Below are 17,168 nucleotides of genomic sequence, written 5' to 3'. Positions count from 1 at the left end.
AACAAGGAAGGAGAACTGTGTCGAGAACAAGCCTCTCCATACACACAACCCACACACAAACCTGGGCCCTCAGGAGCAAGGGGTTTCTGAGACCTCAGAGTGGTAAGGCATTGATAAGTTGAGTCCTTTGTGCAGGTTAGCCCCGTAGGTACTGATAAACACCCTGAGATGCACAAGTTAGTTATCTGCTGTTGTGTAACAAATTCTCCCCCAAGATATGTTAATGTAAGATAATGAACTTTAAAAAAAATTATAATTTTTTCTTGATTCTCTGGGAACTTCACATCATGCACACAAATCCCGCTCATTTCCTAGTTCCTCCATATCCACCCTTTACTGCTATAGTACTCCCAAAAGGAAAACTTAAAAAGAGATAATAAAAATAAAAAACACAAATAAGAATATTAATTTAAAAAACAAAACAAAAAAGCAAGCAAACACTTTGCTCTTTCCCATCTCTCTGTCCCCTCTTCATTCATCTTGGTGGCACTGGGAGCGGCTGTGTGTCATGTAGTAGACTTTTGTCCAAACAGCTTTACTTGTTCATTGTGTAGTGTGTTGTTGGTTCTAGGCCTCGGGCTTGTGGTACAACCATCAACGCTGGGCCCTCACACAATCTCCTCTTCAGTATAAGATAATGAACTTTTATTATTTTTTGGTTTTTCTGGAGCAGGAATTCCAAATCAGCTTAGCTGGGAGGTCCTGACTCAGGATTTCTCGAGAGGCTACCATGAGGGGCAGTTGTTCTCAGAAAGCTGAAATGGGGCTAGAGGAACCAAGCTGGCAGCCACACAGCTGTTGGCTGGAGTCTTCGGCTCTTCCCCAGCAGGCTCCTCCTCATGAAGGCTCCTTGAGCAGGTGAGGGAAACAGCAGGAAGCCACAACACCCCTGTTGCAATGCTCGGAGTGCACAGTGTCACTCTGATTTTATTCTATCTGTTGGGGACAGTCGCTGATTCTGGCCCACACTGAAGGGACAGGGAATTAGGCTCCACCTCCTAGAAGGAGGAATATCAAAGGACTCGGGAATGTGTTTTGAAGTCCAGCAGGCAGCATCATTTACATCTAGGCCGAGTCTTTAATTAACTCGATGCTCATCATACCACCAGGAAACGACAGGAGCAGGATTAGAACCCAAGCTTCCAAAGCTGGAGTCTGAGACCATTGTGCCTCTGTGGCAGGGAGGCAGTCACAGCCTGGTCAGTGCAGGCTTCCGCAGGGCCTCTGAGATGTTGTTCCCAAACACTGTATCCACCTGGGTTCAAAGTGGCTGCCGCTGCCCCTGCAGGTCTTGCCCTTCCTCTCTGACAGCGCTGCTGTTGTGGCCAGCACAGTGTTTGTGCCCTGTTTTATGGGGTAAGTCAGCACCATTAGCTTTTATTTATAGCATGTCTGCCACCCCCTCTTTCCTTCAGCTCTCTGGAAATACCCAACGAGTCTGCTGGGTGTCAGGTCATTCGACAAAGCCAACAATGCCAGTTTGACTCCCTGGTCTGGCTTCCTTCTTGCTTAGCTGTTATTCTTTAGAATTCCTTTGGCCTCTACAACTAGGGTAGCCAAAGCCACCAGCTCAACATATGTCTCCAGAATGTCTGCATCCGCTCCTGGCCTGGCCTGGGCTCACAAACTATGGTTTTCCCATTGGAAAATAGAAAATGTAGCTGGGGAGTTTGTGCTTAGGACATTGAGGGGCCCTAAGGCAAAAACAGTTTAGAGATCACTAACTATGCTGCCAGGGCATAAGACCTAAAGGGGGCCCGTTGACTATGGGGATCCCAGACCAAATGGCCAGGAAATGGAGTCCACAGGCCTCTCCCGTCCTTGTCTCCCTGCCTTCAGCCCATTGCCAGGAAGTGCTTGTGGCATCTTCAAAGAGCCAGGGGAGACTGGTTGTTGGTATGTGATAGAACTTGTCTGATCACTCCCAGCCATGCAATTAAGGGCAGATTCCCCACGCTGCGCTGTGGGGATCCACCTTCCCAGCTGAGACAGTGCTGGGCCGCCATCTCAGCTGTGCTGTCTCTGGGAAGCTTCTGGGTGACATGCAGTGAGACAGGACTCAGAGTAAGAGCATCACCTCATAGGACTACTGTGAGGCTTGAGCAGAGCAGGGATGGCGGAGGAGGGGTGAGGGAGGAGAAGCACGTGACTGGATCCTTCACACAGAGGCTCAGTGAGTGGGGTGGCCTTGTTTCACTCATCCATTACCAGGGTGCTGGCCACAGGACTGTCTCCATGGGGTGTGGCTATTCTGTTTGAGTGGGAGGACACATCCTCACAAGCTCTGACCTCCACTATTCCTCACGTGTGTTCTACAGTCAGACACAGGGGAGGGATGCGGCCGAAATTCTTGGTGGCAGCATGTGTCCACCAGCTTTCCATGGTAATGGATAGGAAGAGAAAAGGTTCCTTTGTGCCCACGGTTTTGGATAATTCAACCTCTGGTCAGTTGGTGTCCTACCTCAGGTGAGACAGCAAGCAGGGTCACAGCACAGCCAGAGGACAGAAAGGGTAGAAGGATCCAGAAGTCCCACTGTTCTCTTCAAGGAAACACCCCCAATGACCCAAGGACTCCCCAACGGGCCCCACCTCTTAAAGGTTCCACCACCCATTTATACCAAACTGGGCCAAGCCTCCCACACACGGGCCTGTGAAAAACAGTGGCAATCCAAGCTATTAACAAGACATGACCAGAACCTCCATGGATCTGGAGGGCAGCCACCCACATCAGATTGTATGAAAGTCGTTCATATGTCCCAGGAACTATTTCTATGCTCCAAGGAGGGTCTTGTAACTTATGGAGGCAAGGCAGCTCATGTCCCTAGGAGAGTGTGTCTGTCCTGGGGACACCTGGACTGTTTTAGAGCATTGAGAGTAATAAAGGTTTTATTTATTAAGATAAATAAAAGCACTCATCAAGGCTCATGGTCAGATACAGGCATCAGCAAGCAGAGGAAGTGGGGAGACACTGAGAGGCCTTCAAGGAGCAGGCAACTGTGACCCAAGAGAATGCCAGTCCTGGATCCTGTCTCTGCATTCAGCGGGGAATCCAACACCCAGCGCATTTCACTCTGGTAGTATTTGTGCACCACTCCAAGCAAGCAGCATGTCCCTGCTATCCTTTCTCCCTCTACCACAACGAGCAACTTGTCAACTTGTCTGAGGAAATCAAGTCCTGTATCCATTAGCATTCCTGGCCTCTGCTGTTTGGCACTGGCACCTAACATTTTATGGCAAAGATTGAGATGGTTCAGCAGGTAAAGGCACTTACCACCGAGCTTGACAACCTGAGTTTGATCCCCGGAACCCACATGGCAGAAGGAGAGAACCAACTCCCTCAAGTTGGACCCTGACCTTCACACACATGCGGAACATCTAATCCCCTCCCATACGTACAACTAAATAAAAATGTAAGGGGAAAACAAGAAGCCGGCGTGCTAGAGCGCACCTTTAATCTAAGCACCCAAGAAGCAGAACAGGAGGATCTCTGTGAATTCCAGGACAGCCTGGTCTATATAGAGCGACCCTGTCTCAAACAAAACAAAAGAATATAAAAGGCTTGAGATAAATATTCAAACAATCCCTGCATCTTTGCATGTGCAAAAAGGTGCATGGCTGCGAATTAAGTGTTTCTAAGTCTCATGAGTCTATGGACCAAGCATGACTTCATCCCTTATTAAACAGGACTCACAGTTTTAGCTGGAGCTGGTCATAGACAAACCATTAAATGTTCTTGGTCCTTAAAGTAAATAAAAAGCATAAACATTCGGTGAGCAGATGTGTGGTCAGAATCACTTCATAGATGCCATCTTCACTGCGTCACCCTGCCACCACCGTTACATCTGTTCCCCACTTCAGGATATTCAAAGTCCTGCCCCAGTCCCATGGCATCTTTCTATGCCAACGGATAGTCAGTGACCCCACAGAAGGAGAAACATTCACACATGGAGGTCCCACAACATTCCAGGCACTGAGCTAGCTGCCTCCTGTGTCCTGGTGATCACCATTTTGTCAGCATAGCCGTGCTTCTTGAATGGCCACTGTATCTGGGAGGGGGATTCTGGATTCTGAGATCCAGCTTGCCCAGAGTCACCCTGTTTGTGGTGCCTCGGCTTACTACACTGTCTGTTGTGTAAAGACACTTTTTCTGGGCACACACACATATATATTATTCTCCCCAGATAGGGATCCCACTACAGACCAAAGTGTGGATACCACCAAAGTGCAATGAAGTGACCCAGTGAGTTTTACTGGGGTTACTTACAGGAGTATGGGTGAGGGGTCACTTACAGAAGCCAAAATGACTCAAAGACAGTTTCATCACCAAAGCCCACCCAGCTTGGGTGGCAGCTCACAAGGCCGGGAACCTGGAGCATGGCACGCAGCCTCAAGCAGCTCAGCAAGTGGGAGCGTGTCCTCTCCAAGTGACTCGGGTGGTCTTCCACGCTGCTGGTCTCGCCTCAGAGTCTTCTTTGCAGCTTTTATTACCTACTCTGGCAAGGAAGGGCCTAGAGAATCTTGTCGGTTTCAGGAGCTTCCTGAAGCTGAGAGAGAGTCAGGCATGGACAGAGAGGCAGAGGCAGATAGAGAGAGCTATGCAAATCACATCCTCTCTCCCAAGGGCCAAACTTTTCTGAGACCCACCAACAGGTAGACCTGCATGCCTGTATGCTGAAACATGTCTCTCCAGGCAGGGCAAGTCCGTCAGTCATTGTCTTTGGTGAACCCCAGCATTTCAACTCTGTGGGTCTCCCAGAAACATCTCTACCTTCCCTGTAGTGTCCAGAATCAAGAAGCTGCTTCTGGCTTCCCCCATCTTGCCTGAGGCTTTATTTGTTGCTTGTTGATGTTTTGGGTGGTTTTTTTTTCTGTCAATATTTTGGGGTCCCTAAAGCAGAGAGGAATAGACAGAATCCAAATAGTGGTCCAAATGAGATCCCATTTTAAGATTTCAAAGTATAGATTAAAAGCCTGGCGTGGTCGCATATGCCTGAAAACCTAGCCCTTAGGAAATGAAGGCTGGAGGATCAGGAGTTCAAAGTCATCCTCAGCTAATTTTGAGACGCTGTCTCAAAACCAAATTAGATTAATAAGACAGAATATCTGAGCACTTGGGATGCAGCTCAATGATGGGTTTGTTCTCAGCAGGCCAAAGGCTCTGGGTTTGATCTCCTGTACCATAGAAGCAAAAGGGGCTCCAACAGCAAGGGGCTGAGGGGACAGCTCAGTGAGAGACAGCACTTGTCTAGCACATGGGAGGTCCTAGGTTTGACCTTTAGCACCAACCAACAAACACCCCAACAAAAACCCAAAAACATGTGGCCAACAGTATTATCACTATTGTTGCCATTTGCTTCTGTTTGAGTCAAGCTGACCCACTGTATAGCCCAGGCTGGCCTCAAAGACACAGCCGTCTTCCGCCTCAGCCTCCTGAGTCCTGGGATTGCAGCCATGCACTACCGCGTCTGTTTGGTGTTTTCAGCCTTAACCTTAACAGCTTTGTGGCTAGAAAAGAGTTATTCTCCGTCCTCTGTGGGAAGCTTCATAAGATGCTGTCTTTCTCCTCCGTGGCCTTGTTAATGTCCTTTTACAGGTAGAATCTCCTGATGGCTACATATTGGGGGGTGTTGGCAGGGACTGTAGGCTGAGACCCCTCTGCATATTTCATGGTGTTTTCAGCGCCATCATTACTAGAGGGCCTTTCCTGGTGGTGACAGTTGGGGCTCTTCACCCTACAGGCCCAGAAACAACTGTAACCCAGATCCTGTCCCCACCTCCCTGGAAGCTCATTCTTAGCTATTTGTGCTGCTGTAGAAACAGAATGGGGGCAGCGCTGGGGAGATGGCTCAGAACAAGCATAAGGGCCCAAGTTCGAATTCCCAGAACCCATGTAAAGTGCATTCCTAGCGTTCCTACGGGGAGGTGGGAGAAAGAGAGACTGAAGAACCCCCAGAAGCCTCCAGCCAGCTAGCTTGGCTTAGCAAACGCCAAAGAATCCTCTCTCAAACAAGATGGAAGATGAGGACCAGCACCGGAGCTGTCCTCTGACCCCCACATTTAGGCATGGCATTTGTGCAGCCTCATTCATCCATGTAAATATGCACACGCACACACACACACACACACACACACGTCACATATACACACAAGAAGAAAGAAAGAAGAAAGCGATAAAGGGAGAGAAAGGGAGGGAGGAGGAGGGGGAGTGAGCATTTGGACTGCTGCAGACGGCGTCGTGGTCTCCCCAAAATTGCCCACTCTGGACCTCATACTGTGACCTTAGGCAGAGTAAGAGCCTCAGCAGATGAAATAGAGCTCCAGTGAATTATCCTGGAGGGAGGTGGACTCTGGGCCCCAGGACCTGTCCTTATCACAGGAGAGAAGACAAAAGAGACACAGAGGGGCCATGCAACGATGGAGATGGGCAGATTGGTGCAGCCACGGCAGGGGAGCGAAGGTCTGGAGACCCCACAAGCTCTGGGTGACAGAGGAGACCCCTTTGGAGCCTTGTATGGCGCTTATCACTAGTTTGGGACTCTGACCTCTAGAGTGGTGAGAAGAATTGTTTTCACTAGAAGGTTCTGGGAGGTGCTTGGCTGTGGCAGCCGCAGAGAACCCACAGGAGCGCTATAGTGGAAGATTCTAGCAGATAAGCATTTCCAGCACAGGCTCCAGAGACAGGGATTGCAATGCCATCTCTCCAAACCTCACTGCCCCTTACAGGGTGGCCCTTAATGGCTGACCTCCCATTCCATATCATCTTTGACTACATCGTGAATTTGAGGTCAGCGTGGGATACAGGAAGCCCTGTCTCAAAAACAAAGTTTAACTGTACATAATTGCTATAAATGTTATTACTCCTGCATGGCACAATTGCATGCGGAACGGCATGCACATCTGGCCGGAACAACCGAAACACCACACTAAACTCATGCAAACTGGTTCTTGCACTATTTCACTTGTTTGGTTTGTGGACTAATGAGGAAATCAAGACCGTGTGCATTATATAGAAGTATTCTATCACTGAGCTACATGGCAGGCTTTTAAAAAAAAATACGGAGTTTTAGAATGTAATTCAAACTGTACTTGAACTCACTTTGTGGCCCAGGCTGGCCTCAAACTCACGGCAATGTTTCAGCCCCTCCTGCTGAGGGCTGGGATGGTAGGCATCTGTCACTGTGCTAGTTCAGATCTATTTTCATAGATCTGTGGGTTTCCACTGCTGTGACTGTACAGACACCAGCCCAGCTTCTGGGGTACGGGGCTGCAATGACCTCTTTATAGAATGTTGTTAAAAATCGGGGATGAAGGAGATTTGTTTTCCCTCTGCATATATTTAAGCTCGTTTCTCTAGCAGATTTCATCTTGAAGGGACATCCTCTAGGGTCCCCTTGCTTCTCCAATTGTCCTGGGAACTGCTATGCCTTCATCAACTTCGATGTCCTTCATTCTCCTTATGGCTGCATAGTTCTCTGATAATCTAGTGGCTCTCGCCCTCCACCAAGCTTCTCTGGAGCATGTGCAGAGCCCCTAGCTCCAGGAAACAGACCTCCCACCCTCGCCCCTCTTTCTGATATGTGTCAGAAGAACTATAGATGTGCCTGATCGGTAGATCAGTTGACATTTAGCTGAGATTTCTCCAGCCAGACTGATCTAATCACAGGGACTCTTTGCACACAGAGCTCTACCCTGGCTCATGGCAGAAGTCGGGAATCTGGAGTCACAGGTGGTAGCTGTACGGGTGTTCTGCATCAGAAGGGTGGAGGTAGCCTTGGGTCAGGGCCTGGGAGTGTCCCCACAACTGCTCTCCTGCAAGTACAAGGAGTAGCCTGAGGGGTGCTGGGTGTGAGAAAAGAGCCTTCAAAGATTCCAAGTATGAGACAGTGAGGTGGCTCAGCAGGTGACGGCACTTGTCACCTAGACTGACATCTGTGTTCCATTCCTAGGTTCCGCATGGTAGGAGAAGAAAACCAGCACCTCAGAGTTGATCTTTGCTCTTCCACGTGCCCCCCTCCCAAGACTCACAATAAATAAAATGTGAATTCTTTATTTTGTTTTTTGAGACAGATCTCTATTATGCAGCTCTGGCTGTCCTAGAACTTGGTATGTAGACTAGGCTGGCCTTGCTATGTAGCCCAAGCCGACCTTGAACTCAGAGATCCACGTGTCTCTGTTGGGACTAAAAGGGTCCATCCATAGCCATGCCCAGCAAAATATAATTTATTTATTTTTAATTACGTACACGTGTGTACACCTTTGTGAGTTTACGTGTAAGATGTGCATGCAGGAGCCCAAGGAGGCCAGAAGAGGGCACCGGATCCTCTGGAACTGGAGTTGTAAGCAGTTTGAGTCACCTGATGTGAGTGCTGAGAACTGAGCCCTGTCCTCTACAAGAGCAGTGCATGCCCTCAATCACAGGGCCATCTTCCTAGCTCCCTCCCCCATATTTTAAAAGAGATCCCAAGGAGGGGACCTGTAGCAAGTCTTTCTCTGTCCTGCCAGCTCCCAAATAATGACACAGAGACTGCTTAGTAATTATGAAAGCTCAGTCTATAATTTAGGCTTGAATCTAATTAGTTCTTAAAATTTAGATTAACCAATATTTTTAATCTGTGTTCTGCTGCATGGCGCTACCTCTCTTCCATCTTGCACCTCCTGTCTCTGCTCCATGTCTGGCTGGTGACTCCGCCTTTCTTCTTCCCAGAGTCCTCTCTGTCTCCAAAGTCCTGCCTATACCTCCTGCCTAGCTATTGGCCATTCAGCTTTTTATTACACCAACCACAGCAATACACCTTCACACAGTGTATAAATATCCCACAACAGGGACGCAGCCACTGTACCCTACTGATTCTAATTTATGGAAGCAGGAGATTACTGTCCTGAACTTCCTACATAGACCAAGAGATCTGCTCTCCTCTACTTCTAGAGCTCTGGGATTTAAGGCATGTGCCACCATGTCCAGCTTGTGTTTTGGTTTCCTTCCTTCCTTCCTTCTTTCCTTTTTTCCTCCTTTTATAGGACAAGGTGTCATGTACTCCAGGCTGTCCTGAAACTCTTGACCAAGCTGGAGATGACCTTGAGCTCCTGATCTTCCTCCGCCAAGTGCTGGGACCTCAGGCACAGGCCACCAAACTTGACTGTGGACAATGCTTTAAACTGAATTTGAGGTTTGTTGTGCAGCAGCAACCAGACAAACACAGCTGTGTGTGGTGACATATTCTTGTAATTCCAGCACTCAGGAGACTGAAGCAGTAAGAACCACAGTTTAAACAGTCTGGCTACAAACGCAGCAAGATCCTGTTTGTTTTTTCTTTTTTATTTGTTTGTTTGTTTTTACTTTTTGTTTTTCCAAGACAGGGTTTCCCTGCGTATCTCTGGCTGTCTTGGAACTAGTTTTGTAGACCAGGCTGGCTTCATACTCAGAGATCCACCCAACTCTGCCTCCCAAGGGCTGGAATAAAAGATGTGCACCACCACCGCACAGCAAGACCCTGTATTTGTCTTTTGAAGATAGCCTAGCTCTGCTTCTAATCAAAATTCTCTGCTTCCTGACTGCCAGCCCTGTGACCAGTTACCTCATATTCTCACCATGGGGATGGGGTGGGCTTCCATTCCTTCCCGGCCTCACCCGGTGCACTGAGTCCTCTGCGCCTTGGTGTCCTCCACTCAATGCAGCACATCCTCTAGTAGCCTCGTAAGCCACATGGGTAGCCCAAGTTTACAAGTCTGCCGTGACCTTCCTTCTCCATCCACTCTGTGTTGTGCTGGGCTCTGTAACGGGTCAGAACTGATAGAGTGTATATTATAAGGGGGTTTCACTAGAGTGGCCTATAGGGGTTGGTCCAACAGTGGCTGTCTACTCTGGAGGGGGTGCAGTGGAGTAGCTCCTCTGTCATGGAAGCTGGATGCCTCAATAGTCTCAATCAGGGAGTGAAGGCCTGAAACATTCTGCGAGAGCCACTGGTCTCCAGCCCGTGTCAGGCCTGGAGACACTGGTCTCTGATGTCGGTGAAGGGAGTGGGGGTAGCACAGAAGCAAAGTTGGGCAGGCAAACAGCACTGCCGCATCCTGGATCTCTTCAGATTGGGGCCATCACTGGATTCTGCCCACTCTTGGGGAGCTTTCTCTCCTTAAGCTTCCCAGACTTGCTCCGGGCTTGCCTCTTAGCTTATTCCAGATCCTTCAAGTTGGAAATCGACATTTACCAACAGACCCACTCAGCTCCGAGTATGGCCTCTGCAGACAGGATTCTAGGTTGTAAAGCATCTCCTTCTGGATTTGGAAGCATGGCTTTCTACCTTCAGCCTCCAGCTCTGTGTTGGAAGAGTCTTGTCTGTTGTCACTCTGACACTGGTTCCCTATATGACGCCATCTCCTGTCTGTCTCTCTCTCTCTCCCTCGCTTTCCCTTTCCAGGAAGTTTTTAGAATCTTCTCTTTGTCCCAGTGTTCTAAAAATTCACAATGGTGAAGCAGACCTCTTGCTGTGGGTCTGCTTCATTCATCAAAACGGAAGGTTCCCCGAGACATGGGCAAGAATGTCTACTGTGTTGGGCACTCCTCTTTAGGAAGAGCTCTGGTCATCCTCCAGCCAAAGCCCCTTCCCCACAGCACAAGAACTCTAGGACAGCTCCAAGCAGGCCATGATTATGACCAAAGTATATTCCTGGAGCCTGGAATCAATGCCACAGCTAAACCTTGGTTTCCAGGACCTGTGCTGGTATCTTCCCTAGGTCTGTCCTCTGGAAAACAACAGATAGCACGTATTGTTTATTCTTTTATCATACAGGGCTTTAAGAACTGGCTGTTTATAGAAGACGTGACCAGAGTTAACTGTGTGAAGTGGGATCCAGATCCATGCACATGGGCTCTTTATAATGTCAGCAGACCAGGAGCTGGAAGAGAGAAGAGGAGGTACAGAGCTGTCAACCTATCCCTCACGGTGGAGCAGGACCGCAAGGAACATCTCTCTGTATGTCTCCGTATGTCTCTGTTTCTGTGTGTCTCTGTCTCTCATGTATGTGCATGCGTGTGTGTGTGTGTGTGTGTGTGTGTGTGTGTACACAAAATGTGCTTGGTTTCTTGATCCACTCTCCACCTTAGTTTTTTTCATTTATTTAAAAAATTTCCACTTTATTTTATGTGCATGAGTTTTTTTTCTGCATGTATGTCTGTGCACCAAGTGCATGCCTGTGCCCTCTAGTGCCCTTGGGAGATGGAAGAGAAGATCAGATCCCCTGGAACTGGAGTTACAGTTGTGAGCCTCCATGTGGGTGCTGGGAATACAGACCTGGATCCTCTGGAAGAATAGTGAGCATCCCTAACCACTGAGCCATCTTTCCAGTCCCTTATTGATTTATGTTTGAGACACCATCTCCCTATGTAGTCCTAACTAGTCTGGAACTTGATATGTAGATAGGCTAGCTTTGAATTCACAGAGCTCCACCTGCCTCTGCCTCCTGGGTGCTGGGACTGAAATATGCCACCACATTATTTTGCCACATCTTATGTTTTGACAGAGGATTTCCAGCTGACCCTGGAGCTAATGGATTCACCAAGACTAGCTGGCTAGCAAGCTCCAGGGGTCCACCTGTTGCTATTTCTGCAGTGCCAGAATTACAGGTAGTTGTTATTGAACCTGTTTTTCTTCATGAGTTCTGGAAATGTGAACTCAGGTTTGTACATCAAGCACTTTACTGACATCTGTCTCCCCAGCCCCAAGCCTGAGCATTCTCTCTGGAGTCTGGACCTGCAGAGAGTCAGGAAGGTTATTTACCAAGGTAAGAAGATGACATGTATTTATTCAGACGTTGGTTATATTCATTTGTGAAGTTTAAAGTTTCATCATATTCGCCATTGTTGTATATAGTCTGCCCTAGGATCCGCAAATGGCGAAGGCAGGCTTGAGGCTGAGCAAGTGTCCTCCATCTGAAGTATTCATATCGTTTCTTTCGATAGTTATTCTGGTTTCTCTGCAGCCTAGAAAAGCCTGGGACTTATTTTGTAGTCCAGGCTGGCCTCCAGCTTCCTTCTGTCTTCCTGCCTCTGTCTCCCAAGTATTGGGATGATTACAGGCTTGCCTCACCATGCCTGGCCTGTTTAACTCTTTGTTACGAGTCAATGATTTTGACATATTCTCAGAGTTTCATAGCTATCACCACAATCAATTAGTTTGTTTGTTTATTTATTTATTTACTTATTTGTTTATTCGAGCCAGAGTCTCATATAGACTAGACTAGCCTCACATTTCCTCTGTATTCAAGGTTGGCTTTGAACCCCTGCTGCTCTTTTGCCTTCTGAGTGCTGGGTTCACAGGTGTATGTTAAACTGGCAAGAATTATGTTTTCAAATCATGTGGTTCACAGGTGTGTGTATTCTAGCTAGAATCATGTTTTCAAGGTCCATTCATGTTGTAGCATATGCCAGTGCTTCATTCCTTTTTTGTGACTGAGTAATATTTAATTGCATGAAAGATATACATTTTTATTCGTCCATTAATTAGCTAATGAACACTTGAGATATTTGGGCTTTGTAGACATTATGAATAATATTGCTAAACATACTTTTATACAAGGGTTGTGGGGCCATATATTTTCATTTTTCTTGGTTAGAGAACCAGGAGTGGAATTTGTGGAATTCAAAACTTAGTTGTTTTTTGTTTTGTTTTGTTTTTTTTCTGAGACAGGATCTCAGGTGTCCAGGTTGGCCTTGAACTTGCTAAGTAGCAGAAATGACCTTGAACTCCTAGTCCTCTACCTCCCAAGCCCTGGGGTTTTAGGGGTGGGCCACTGTGCTCAGGACCAACCATTATAAGACATTTCAGACTATTTTCCCCAGAGGCTGTACCAGCTCCCTTCTCTCCAGTGAAGTGGGAGAGCTCCAGGTTCTCATTGTCCTCGTCAGCACCATCTACTGTCTGTTTGAATATAGCCATCCTGAGGGCTGCTGGGAAGTCCTAGCTCTCCGTGGTTTTGATTTGCATTTCTATGATGACCGATATTCTTGTGTTTTCATATGCTACTTGCTCATTTTTACATCTTCTCTGAGGAAATGTCTACTTCGAACCATCTCTTTCTGATTTCAGAGCCAGGTCAGTGGCCTTCCTCCTACCGCCGTCCCACACAGTTCTGGGTGACAGACACACCTGGCCAACCCAGCTTTTTACGTTAATGATAGGGATTCGAACTCAGCTCCTCAAGACATCACATCAAGTGCTCTTAACCACTGAGCCAACTCCTCAGCTCTCCTTTTCTTTCAGTTAGAGTGTTCAAGCCTGCACATTGATAGAGTTGTTAAAATGGAGCAAGAATTAATAAAATAAAAGGCAAAGAGCCAATAAAGATCAATAAAAAACAAAGGTTTGTTTTATAAAAAAAAAAAAGAAAAACAAGATGAAGATCCTCTAGTAAGAAACAGTCTAAAGTAGAAAAAATAATTAAACAATACGCAGCAGATGAAATAGACGTGTTAACAATGCCATGGGAATAACTCTCTCCCAGTGCTTTAATCGTATTTACTGTTTGTGCGGATGTGTATTGTATATGTTTGAGCACACTTGCCCCACATGTGTAGGGGTCAGAGGACAACTTGATGGAATTGTTCAGTCCTGCCATCTTTATGTGGTTTCTGCGGCTGGGGCTCATATAACCAGGCTTGTGGGACACGTACTTTTAATGTTGAGCTATTTTGTAGGCCCTATAACACAATGGTATTTTTTAAGGAAATGAATTGGGACTGGGAATGTAGCTCAGTGATAGAGGGCTTGCTAAACTTGTGCAAGGCTCTGGGTTCCATCCTCAGCATTACCGAAAACAAAACAAAAGAGTCATTTTGAAAAATGACTCATTTATACATATTCACTTATAACCATTCCATCCTATAAGACAAAATACATACGATAACAACACAAAACCAAACAGAGAAGATGCCTCATAGGGCTGAGCACTGTGGAGTTCGGGAGACCACTACAGCTTATCATATGCAAACTATTGCAGAAAAAAAACAAAACAAAACAAAACAGTGCCGCTGGATGGTAGTGGTGCAAGCCTTTAACTTCAGCACCCGGGAGGCAGAGGCAGGCGGATCTCTGTGAGTCTGAGGCCAGCCTGGTCTACAAGAGCAAGTTCCAGGATAGGCTTCAAAGCTACAGAGAGAAACCTTGTCTCGAAAAACGAAAACAATGCAAAGCAACCCCTGTCAGTTCAGGAGACAGGGGCAATTTGAACAGAGGAAATTACAAGGCAGTCTCATCTATAAGAACAGAGGCAGAAATCCTAAATAAATATTAACCAACCAGACCCAGCAAGATATTAAAACGATAACAACAGAAAAACAAACTCACGATCCAATTAAAATCATAGAAGGCTCAAGAATAAAATGAAGGTGGAGGATGAAGTCTCTCAGGGAACCTCACAGCGTTGGCGAGAAAGAACTAGAGAAAATTCAGTGTCCTTTTTGACTGTTGTTACTGTTTTAGTTTCTTGAGACAGAGCCTCCTTTGGTCCAGGCTGGCTCTGAATTCCCTGTACAGCCAAAGGTAATCTGGAACTCCTGAACTTGCTGCCCCCAGCCCGAGGATTGGGATTACAGTTTGTACCGATTCTTTCTGTTTCAACTTTTTATTGCATTGAGTGGTATGTGTGTGCGTCCTTGCATTTACATATGCGTGATGGTGTGCATGTGGCAGGACACACCTGCAGAGATAACTTCAGGAGTTGCTTTCTCCTTCCACTGTGTGAATCCCAGGGATCAGTAAGCCTCTCTGCACCCTGGCCCTTCAACACTCTTTTAAATGACTCGCAGTAAACCAAGGCCAGAAAGGAGACCTCCCCTACCCTGAGAAACTGGATCTAGATTGGAACCTCAATTCCTATGTTACCATCTGACCTCAAACCTCCCCTCCCAAATTGCTTCATTTTGTCCTTTTTACCTCAGAGGACAGCAGCTACTGGTCTTCTACCTGCTTAGGTTAAAATCTGCTGCTTCCCTTGACTCCTGGCTTTTTCTTTCATCCATCCTATTTCTGATCCATCAGGAAATCCGAATGGTCCTTCCTTCAAGCTGAACCCGGCATCCAACCACATTTTCACATGTGCATGGCCACCCTGGTCCAAGACATTGCCACCTTCTCACTGTGGAGGTCTCCTTCCTGAAGTTGCAGCGGGGATTGAATCCAGAGACTTAAATATGCTAGGCAATGGCTCTCACACTGAGCTCCATCCCCAGACCCAAAGGAATTCTTTGTGTGCATATGTCCTTTAAGTGTAGGCTTGTACACATGTGGATGAGTGTATATATGAGTGTGTGTTGCTTGTAATGACCACAAGTCAGTCACAGTTGTGGTTCTTCAGATTCTATCATTGCCCCCTTTTTTGAAACAGGGTCTCTCACTGGCCCAGTGCTCACTAAGCAGGTGAGGCTACAAGCCCCAGGGATCTGCCTGTCTGCCTCCCTGATGTTGGGGTTAATCTTCTCAGTGTTGGGATTACAATTGCATACTATCACGCCTGGCTCTTTGCCCAGTTTTAGATTTGATTGTCTGTTGATATGGAGATATGGCATTTTATATATATCTTAGATACAAGTCCTCAGACAGATGGCTTATAGGTAAAGAAGTTAAATGTATGACTTGAGCTGTGTGGGGAAATACTCAGGTAGTCCCAGCTACTCAGGAGACTAAGGTAGAGGTCACTTGAGTCTAAGGGTTCAAGGTCAGTCTGGGCACCAGGTGAGGTGGCTCCATTTCAAAACAAAACAAAACAAAACAAAACAAAAAACAAGGTGGAAAAAAACCTAGATATGGCAGTATATGCTTATAATCCCAGAAGAGGCAGGATGATTGTGAGTTCCTGCCTGATTGGTGTTTTCTTTTCTTTCCTTTTTTTTTTTTTCTTTTTCGAGACAGGGTTTCTCTGTAGCTTTGAAGCCTATCCTGGAACTCGCTCTGTAGACCAAGCCGGCCTCGAACTCACAGAGATCCGCCTGCCTCTGCCTCCCAAGTGCTGGGATTAAGGATGCCACCACCACTGCCTGGCTGCTCTGAAATGTGCTAATGGCTACCATCTCAAAAGAGTAAAAGGTAAACTCCATAACGTCTTAGCTGGTTCTAAGACCCATCCATACATCCCCACTAATCGACCTCTCTCTCCTTCAGCTCCCTCTGCTTTTCCACCCTTCATCCTTCTGCTGTTTCTGGAGCGTGACTTTGTGCTTTGTGCCTTGACCTTGTTCATTTTGCTCTGCCTGAGCTCCACCCTCAGGGTACCTTACGCATCACATCTTTCCTTCTAGCCTGCTGAGACTTCACTTTTTGCTTTTTTGTTTGTTTGTTTGCTTGTTTTTGAGATAAGGTCTCTCTAAGTACTCCCTAAGTAGATCAGGTTGGTTGAACTCACAGAGATTCTCCTGCCTCTGCCTCCCAAGTGTTGGGATTAAAGACGTGCGCCACCCTGCCTGGCTGACTTCACATTTTCAAGGTCCTCCATTTTCTTTCTTCTTGAGACTGATCTGCTATGTAACCATGCTGATCTCAAACTCAAAGCTGTCCTCTGCATCAGCATCCTGGATGCTAGAGTGACAGGCATGAGCCGTCTAGGCTGCACTCTAAATCCTTCTGTAGCAAAGGCTGACTATGAACTTCTGAGTCTCCTGCCCACACCTCCCAAGAGCCTGGTTTACAGTTAAGAGACACTGCCTGGTACAGTTTCTGTCCTCCCTCCTTCCTTCCCTCCCTCTCCCACTTCCTTTCCTTCCCTTCCTCCTTCCCTCCCTCCCTCCTCCCCTCCCATCTTCCCTTCCTGCCTCCCCCCTCTCTTCCTTCTTGCTTTTATGTGGTACCAGGGATTGGACAAAAGATCTTACCCTAGTAGCCAGGAACTCTAAGCTCTACTCCCAGCTCTCTTTGGACTTTTTATTTTGAGACAGCTTCTCAAAATAAAGATTCAAGATCAAGTTACCCAGGATGGTGGTCTTGAACTCGTTCTGCATCTCATAATCCTCCTGCCTTAGCTTCCCGAGCAGCCAGTGTACAGGCTGCACAACCAGGCCAGGCTCTGCCTTCTTTTTTTCTTTTTAACTATTCTCTGTGTTTTTGCAGCCACCACTTACCTTTCTCTCCTTTACTGTAGAATGTATTTGCTATAAGGATATTGATTAGCTGTCACCCTAGGAT

The 17,168-nt window shown here is 47.0% G+C and overlaps 1 protein-coding gene across 1 annotated transcript in view; it reads left to right on the top strand.

The window, feature by feature from the left end:
• LOC146892829 (uncharacterized) overlaps positions 1–11,779 on the top strand; it is a 36,964-nt gene extending 25,185 nt beyond the window's left edge. Inside the window, exons 4-6 of the transcript XR_015738922.1 lie at positions 10,788–10,970; positions 11,518–11,620; positions 11,714–11,779. The gene's annotated coding sequence lies outside the window, so the exon portion shown is untranslated. The remainder of the gene's footprint in view (positions 1–10,787; positions 10,971–11,517; positions 11,621–11,713) is intronic.
• Positions 11,780–17,168: the final 5,389 nt, after the last annotated feature.

This window comes from Myodes glareolus, chromosome 9 (assembly GCF_982192425.1).
Source record: "Myodes glareolus chromosome 9, mMyoGla1.1, whole genome shotgun sequence".
In the NCBI taxonomy this organism is placed as follows: Eukaryota; Metazoa; Chordata; class Mammalia; order Rodentia; family Cricetidae; genus Myodes; species Myodes glareolus.
Note: the sequence above shows the minus strand (reverse complement) of the source record. Positions and strands in the feature narration are given on the sequence as shown.